Source organism: Leptonychotes weddellii, chromosome 10, assembly GCF_054177405.1.
Source record: "Leptonychotes weddellii isolate Sample4059 chromosome 10, ASM5417740v2, whole genome shotgun sequence".
Lineage (NCBI taxonomy): Eukaryota > Metazoa > Chordata > Mammalia > Carnivora > Phocidae > Leptonychotes > Leptonychotes weddellii.
Genome location: NC_138378.1, coordinates 18,157,887 through 18,166,076, shown reverse-complemented (window position 1 = coordinate 18,166,076; position 8,190 = coordinate 18,157,887).

The window sequence follows — 8,190 nt, the reverse complement described above, 5'->3', positions numbered from 1 at the left end:
GGCCCAGATAAGCGGGGGTTCTGTGAGGTTGGGCACACTTAAGTGTGTTGATCTCAGCGAGCCTACTGCGGGCTTCCCAGTGTCTATCCCTGCAGGAGCTGCTTCTATCCCGGATGTGATGCTCTGATGAACACCATGGGAGGTCCTGATGCTTACGTTCCTCGTCACAGCGCATTTCTGCTCTGGTATATGTTCTCGTTGTGATGCCCATTTAACTCATACTTACTCTGCACCCCCCACGGTGGGGCTCACTGGCAGTCGGATGGCCAGCAGCAGCAGCAGGTCTTGTATGACCACCGAGGAGTGGGAGGCATGCAGCCCCACGGTCCCTTTCAGTAGCGGCGAACAAATGTGCTGGAAAAGCCCTCCCTAGACTTAGGCATAGACAGACTACTGGAATGGATGGTAGCTCGCATGATTTATCTGGGCAAAGTTCATCCACGTCTCCGAGACAGGAACTTGTAGGACAGATTACATCATTGGGAGGCCTTCCTGCCGGTCAGCATCCTTAAGATGAAATGTATGCTTTCGACCCACGGGGACTGTCGTCCCTTCATTGCAGCTCTTGGCACTCTGCTTCCAGAGCCTTCTTGCTCTCAGAGCTGGCCTGGATCATTATGAGGCTAAAAAGAACAGGATATGCCAAGGCTTTGAAAATCCCTGATGATCTTTTATCATTCAAGGAGTGTGTAAACTTCAGCTGTGTTTGCTGCCCTGAGGTGTGGCTCCTCTTTCCTGACCATTGGCTTGCTTGTTGTTTAAGAACCAGTTTAATTAGAGCTGGTGTCTGGTTTTCCAGTAATTGCCTTGTAGGGGGTGGGGGGCAGGGAGAAATCTGGGCCAGGTTAGGGAGGCAACATGCAAATTCGAAGAGGCCGCCAGGGATCTTATTAAATTTAAGTCTCACTTTAAACTTTTTATGGCTTGGGGAAAGAGTGTTATAAATCATCCTGGCTTGGGCTGCAGACTCAGAAGGAGAGCAGATTCTGGAACAGTGACCTGTCCCAGTGGTGAGTGGGGTCATGGAGACCCAGCTTCTAGGGAAACAGGGCAGGTTTCCTGTTCCCAGATTTATAAATCAAGTCCGCTCTCCCGAACTGTGACGGTGTCTGGCCCAGTTCTGAGTGGGTCCAGGTGGAGTACAATTTTTACGTTTGGTTTTTGCCAATTGAAGAGTGCATCATTCCAGCCAGAATTCGGATTAAAGACCCTGCCTTCCAGTGCCCTCTCCTGCCTCCTGCGCAGGTGGGACTCAGACAGCCCCTGGGTGCGGGAATGACTCTTGCAGGCCACGGGGACACCAGTGACAGCACCACTGGATGTCTCCCGAGTGGTGGGGGTGAGAGCCCTGAAATCTGAGTCTCAAGACCCGGATTTAAAAAGCAACGACCAAAAGCCTTTACTGAAGTATGATTTACATATGATGAGTGCACTCATTTTAATTGGATAGTTCAGTGAATTTTGACCAATTCGTGTATCACAAATGACCGCCTAAATCGAGTATAGAACATTTCCATCCAAAAACCTTCCTTGTGATCTATGATCTTCTGTCGTCAACTCTACCCCCACCGCAGCCCCCAGCCTCAGGTTTCGCTATTCTGCTCTCTGTCACTATGAATGACTTTGGCTTTTTCTAGAATTTCATTATGAATGGAGTCATTTGCTTCCCGGGCAGACCAGGTTTAAGCCCCAGTCCCACAAAAAGATATCTAGGGGACCCTTGGCAAGATGCAGTTCCCCTTTTCACCTCAATTTCCTTGTCTGTGCATTGAAGATGATAGTAACTTACAACATTCACTCAGTCACATGTGCACTGGCTCCAGGCTTAGGTCCATGGTGGTGGTGGCCCCCGGGCGCTCGGTGACAGGGCCTCTGTTCTTCAGTCTCACTGTCTCCCAGAGGGCCCACTGCTGCCCGATCCTGCCATACCTGTCCCAGCCTCCCCTGATCTCAGGTCCCACACTCCCTTCAAGGAGGACTCCTTTTATCGAAATGAGAGGTATGAAGACACCCCAGGAAGACTGGGATGAAGTGATGAGGGCCCCCCGCCCCCAGATGGGCAGAGGCAGCCAGGGCCTGAGCAGAGGAGAGGGATATATCTGGAGGTGTCCACAGAGCCCTGGACTGGGGCTGGGGTCTGGGGGGACACTGGGGTTTCCCCGGGAGAGAGTGAGCAAAGAAAGGCATGTGGGTCTGCAGGACATTTCCAGGTGAGTGATGACACCAGGGACAGACCCACACACTCAGATCCACCAGGAGCAAACCTCGTGGACACCCCCAGACCCTACATGATAAGACACACACTCACATCTGACACACCCAGGAAAACTTTCAGATCAGACAATTGCGCACACATAAGCAGACCTCAACATTCAAATATGTATTGATCATCATTTGTGTGCATCCCAGGCTCTGGGGGATGCGGCCCTGAACGCAACCAAGCCCCTGCTCTCCTGAAGCTCACATTGCTAGAACATGATCCCACATTTAGGATGCACCCCATCCTTAGCCAGGGGTAGGGGATGTCCTCAATGTGGCCCTGAGTTCCATCAGAGACAATCAGTCCTGCTCATCTGCTCAGCTTCTGATGCCTCAGAATGGGGCTGCACCGCCCTCTGCTGGCCATATGGTGGCGGTGATTCCCCAGACAGGGTGGTCCCAGCCTGGCAATGGGCTGAGGGGAAGGGTGAGGGTGCTTTTGGTCCCTTGCTTCTGGCACCCTGGCATAGCAAATATGGAGGGGAAAGGACAGTGTGAAGAACTCTTCCTCTGTGCCCTGAGCTCCTTATTTCCTGCATTCCCCACCTTCCCCTTCCCTAGAAGTACTGTAGCCAAGGGGGACCCAACCAGACCAGGTTCAGCCACTCACCACTGACCAAATCCAAAGGCAGAGAAATGAGTGGTAGTGAAACAAGAAAGGAACTTATTTCAGTGAGGCCAACACTGGGAAGACAGAAGACTAGTGTCTCAAAGATTGTCTCCAAAGTGCTGAAAATACTTTCAGGTTTATATAAAGAAAACGTGGGATAAACGTCTGTGGGTATGTGCAGATGGGCAGTGAAGGTCAAGTCCATCATTGTCTTGGGGTCAGTCCCACAGGGTCTTGCTGGCTCTGGGCAGTCCTTCTTGCTTGAGGGGGCGGTTTTGGTTCCCATTAGGGGACCCTTCGCCTGCGGGGTCTTTTGCCCGAGTTAAGAGACAAGCTGGAAAGAAGAACTTAATCAACGGGAAAGTTTGAGGTCAAAATGGAGGTAGTCCAAGTCCTCTTTTTCAGTACTTGAATTTGAAAAGAGAGTTGATCCAAGTCATGATGGTTTTTGAGCTGTGTCCTTCAGTGCCCCCTTCCCATGGCATCATCCTCATGGCCCCCAGCTCTTGCAGTTGGTTCGGGGAATCCTTCCTCAGCCATCTTCTGTCCAGCAGAGATGGAGGGACCCACATCTTGAATTTGTAGGTGAAATCCAGCTGACCGCCTACGGAGGCCAACTACCCCGGCCTGATGCTGGAGGGGCTCCAGCCAATAGGCCGGTGGAGCCCGGCCTCAGCCATCCCAGTCTGGGGCAAGGATGCACATGAAGATGTCATCTTGAAGGGGATTCTCCAGCCTGAAATCGTCCAGGCCCCCAGCCTTTTGAATTCTCTGAGCTCAGCTGAGGCCCCAAGCCATCCCCACTGTGCCCTGTCCAAATTCCCGACCCACGGAATCTGTGGGCGTTCTTGTGCCACTGAGGTTCGGGGTGGATTGTTCTGTGGCACCATGCCAGTTTACCACGTGACACCCAGGCTGTGACAGGCCACACGGGCTTCTGAAGCTTGAGCTGGAAATGGAACCCACCTTGGTAATGCTGTTTCCTTGGAAGAATGACCTCCTCCACCTTTTCTAGCTAACGTCTTGGAGGTCTGGGGGTCTCACCATCCCCTGTGATTTCTAGGGGGTTTGTGACCCTGACGGTCTGTCCATGTTCCTTCAATTTGGACCTACAAGGCCTTTGTTTATTCTAATGGGAAAGCAATGTTTTATGCAACAGCCATTTTGCCTGCAGGGTCTGAAGCAGAGGAGTTGGCACACGGGGACTTGGAATTGCACAAAGTGTCAGGCACATGGGGTGGGGTAGCAGTGGGGTTGGAAGTGGACCCCAGGGGAAGGCAGGGACACCGTTGAGGACGACGTTGCGGGGACACTGAGCCTCAAAAGGCCACGGACCTTGCCCAAGAGAATGCAGCTTGCTGGGTCCACACCCCGAGGCTTGCCTGTGCGCTTAGGGCCGCTGAGTCCCTGCGGGAGTTGCCGGAGCGCTGTGTCCTGCGTGGCCCCAGCGCAGGCAGAGGCGGCGCTGAGCGCAGCAGCCGGCAGGGGGCGCTGGCGCTCTGTGTTTGTGCTGCCAGGACAAACCTGTCCTGCTCTGGGTCCTGTGTGCCGCTAGTGCCCAGAGCCCGCCAGACCCGTGTCCCTCGGGCGCACGCTCACCGCCCGTCCACCAGGCGCACTCCCAGCTGCCCTGGCCCCGGCCTGAGCGCCTCGGAACGTTAGGAGACTCCCTGCCCCTCCCATGACAGCACCCTCCTCTGCCCACTGTGCTCAGGGCTGGGCAAGACCCACCAGCTCCTTCAATCCTGACCACCTCCTGGAGGAAGGCCTGAGCCTCCCCAGTTTACGGGTCCAGTATATGATAATAATAACAACAGAAATCAAATTATGACAGCTGAACTTGATGGGGTTCTAATTACTGACTTGGCTGGCCAGGGACCTTCAGAGTGGAGTCAGGGCAGGCAGGGGAGGGGTGTAAAGCCAGCCCCCAGGAGGTGGCCATCCTCATAGCTCCCTGCTCTACCATCAGGATCCTTGCAGACCTGAGGACCTGGGGCAAGGAACAGATGTGCAGAGTAAATCTGAAGGGCCAGGGGGATGTCCAAACCCTCAGAGGCTGCCCTGTATCTGCATTTCTGTCCTTTGCAACCATCCTTCCTGTGGTCTTGAGTGGCCAGAATGCCTAGGTCACTGCCCAGGAACAGGAGGACTAGCTCCTACCAGGAAGCATTGCCCAAGGTCATGGTACTCAGAGATACGGCCTGATCCTGGAGCTGTGTCCATCTGTGCTAGGGCCGTGAGGTTGAAGCCATGGCCACAGCTTGGCCCCATCCCAGTTCAGACCCTGGCTATTGGAGACCAGCCAGCGAGCAGCCCCATATGGGGGGAAAATCCCGGGTGTATGGTTGTGTGGCATGGTGGCTAAGTGCCTGGTTTTGGAGCCACAAGACCTGGGTTCAACTCCTGTTGTCACCAACCTACCAGCTGTGGGCTTTGGGCATGATTCTTCAAACCCCTGCCTCAGTTTTCTTGTCTTTAAAATGAAGATGATAGTAATCTTGTACCATATCTGTGTTAATCATGCTTTTTTATTTTTTGGGTTTTAGGATGCTTTGACATCCTGGGGCTTTGCAGACCCGGGTGGGGACTGTCTCTTCCCAGGGCTAGCCAATTTCTAGAGAAAGTAAACAGTTTGCCTGAGCATACCTTTCATATGCAAACAGACCAATCTAAAGCCCATACCCCGGCCTTCACCTTTTTCTAAGACACATAAGCCAGTATTCCCGTGCTCCACATCACCCCAGGGCCATTAGAGGTACCACCCCACTAGGGACAGCCTGATAGCCTGGAGCCTGCCGAAGTTACTCAGACTCACCAGTCCTGAACTGCTTACCTTGCCTTGCCCATTCCTTCCCGTGAAAACCACAACAGAGCCTCTGGCCCAGGCTCTCCCTTGGTGCCTGCTTCCTGAGGACTCTGCTCTTCTCCACGGGGCCCTGCTGCCTGTTGTCCTCTTGGGAATTGTGAGTAAAGAGGTTCTTCTTTCAAGGCAGTTGTCTTTGTCATCTTACTCCACCTGATTACGACACAGTCCCAGGTACGTTTTAGAACAGTGGCGTAAGATTGTTGCAGGAATCGAACGGCTTCGCTTTCCTAAAGTGCTTACAACAGTGCCTGACTCCTGGCGGCTGCTAAACAAGGAGTAGCTGTTACGATGACATCCCCTCTGTGCTGTTTGTACCAACAGCCTCCCGCTGGGTGACTCTGAGCACGCGCACGCAGCCCAAGAAGCAGCCAATGCCAGGTGCCCGGACGAAGGTCAGCCAAGTGCTCGCTGCCCTTGGCAGCAGCGCTGACCGTCCAAACTGCCAGGTAAGGAGGGTTCTAGAAGCCAGCAGAGGGAACTGCCCCCGCCCCTGCCCCGCCCCCATTTGGCTGCAGGGACTAAATCCCCAATCAGGGTCTCTGGCAACTCCCCTGGCCCCCCCCCCCAACCCTCAGCTCAAGTAGGGAAGATCGCCCATTGATAATTACCCAGTCTAATAGTACTTTACCAAGTGCTGCAGTGACCAGGCCCTGTTGTTAGCACTTTGGATCAGCAGTTCTCAAACGTTTTAGTCTCAAGAGCTCCTCACACTCTTAAAAGTCACTGAGGATCTCAGAGCCCTGGCTACTGTGGGTTGTGTGTGGCGCTATGTACCATTAAAGAGTTAAAACTGAGAAATTGTAACCATACTTGTTTATAATTTATTTAAAATCGCAATAATAAACGCATTACAAGTTAACATAAATATCTCATGAAAGATAACTGCATTTCCTAACAGAAAAATGTAGGGCGAAGGCAGCATGGCATTGTTTTACGTGTTTGCAAATCTCTGTCATGTCAGGCTTCACAGAAAACAGCTGGGCTTTCATATCTGGGTCTGCATGCAAGTTTTTGAGATCTCGCATGTCATGTAGTCTGTGGATCACTCCACTGAGTATTTAAAAAAAAGATCTTGCATCGAGAGCGAAAAAAGACCAATAGCATCTTCATATTATTACGGACATAGTTTTAACGGTAATGGACTCTCTGGAAGGGTCTCGGAACCGCAGAAGTCCCCAGGTCATACTTTGGAAACTGCTGCCTTATAGACTTGATGCGTAGGTTCTAATATGCCCCCGCTTTGCAAGTGATGAACTGAGGCGCAGGGCGTTGAAGCGACTTGCCCAAGGTCACACAGGCTGTGGTTTAAAGCCAGGCCGCCTGGAGAAGGGGGTGGTTACCGAGAAAAGACCTTGGCTTTGGTGTCTGTGCCTAGCACTCAGCTCTGAGAGAGAGTTGGGGCAGAGGCTAGACACAGACAGATGGAGACAGGCAGGATGAGCCAGCGGGAAGGGCTGTCGGGTCTGGGCGGGAGGGCCTGGGGAGGGGCCCCGGGGGGGGATCAGTTAGTCACCAAGTGGTCCTGGTGACAGGGCTGGAGATGGCATCTGGCGGCGGATGCAGCCTCCGGCTGGAAAATCAATAGGTGATCAGCGGTCCAGGGGCACCGCTGTTCATCAGGTGCGTGGAGAGGCAGGGGCGGGGGTGGGGGGCCCGGAGGAAATATCACTGACCCCTGGTAGGATTGATCAAACAGCCAGACACCCAAGGCCAAACTCACTAATAAAGTGAGACGTTCAGCTCAGCCAGGCGACTGCTGGCTGAAGGTCTTAAAAAAACCGCTTAGCTGGGGAGTTCTTGCTAAACTGTCTTTGTTTCTTGAGGCCAGTGGGAGGGAGGACTGGCTGGCGGCGGGGAGGCCTGGCTTGGCTGCTGTTGGGCCAGCGTTTCTTGGCTTGATGCAGGCCTGGACCACGGAACCCCGGGGCCAACCCGGCATGTGCACTTGCTGCAGCACACACACCGCTTACACGCAGGTGTGTGTGCACATGCGCACGTGCCACAGCCGGTATGGTAAGCACGTGCCGTGTTCACGCGACAGACACGCACACACATGCATGTTACAGCACATGTGTGCACAGATGTGCCTTGCACACGTGTCTACATGTGTGCATCCTGCGTCTCACGCCATTTGCATTTGGGAGATGAGCTTGTGTGCTTGTGGGTTACACTCTACTTTTTCACAAATATCACTGCTTCCTCTGCCTATAGCGCCAAAGATGCAACATTTGTAATGACAGGCATGGTTATTACTGGGCCAGTGGAGGGGGAAGTGGGGATCGGGAAATTGTATCTAAAAGGCTAAGATGTACGGTAGAGAGATCGTGGACGTGGAAAGGAAGAAGGAGCGGGGGAAGCGCGAGGGCTGTGTGGGTGAGAGTTAGAGTGTTTTGGCCAGGAGTTGAGAGAGAGGAATTGGGGGATGGGGAGAGGTGCCAAGGGAACTGTGGGGGGG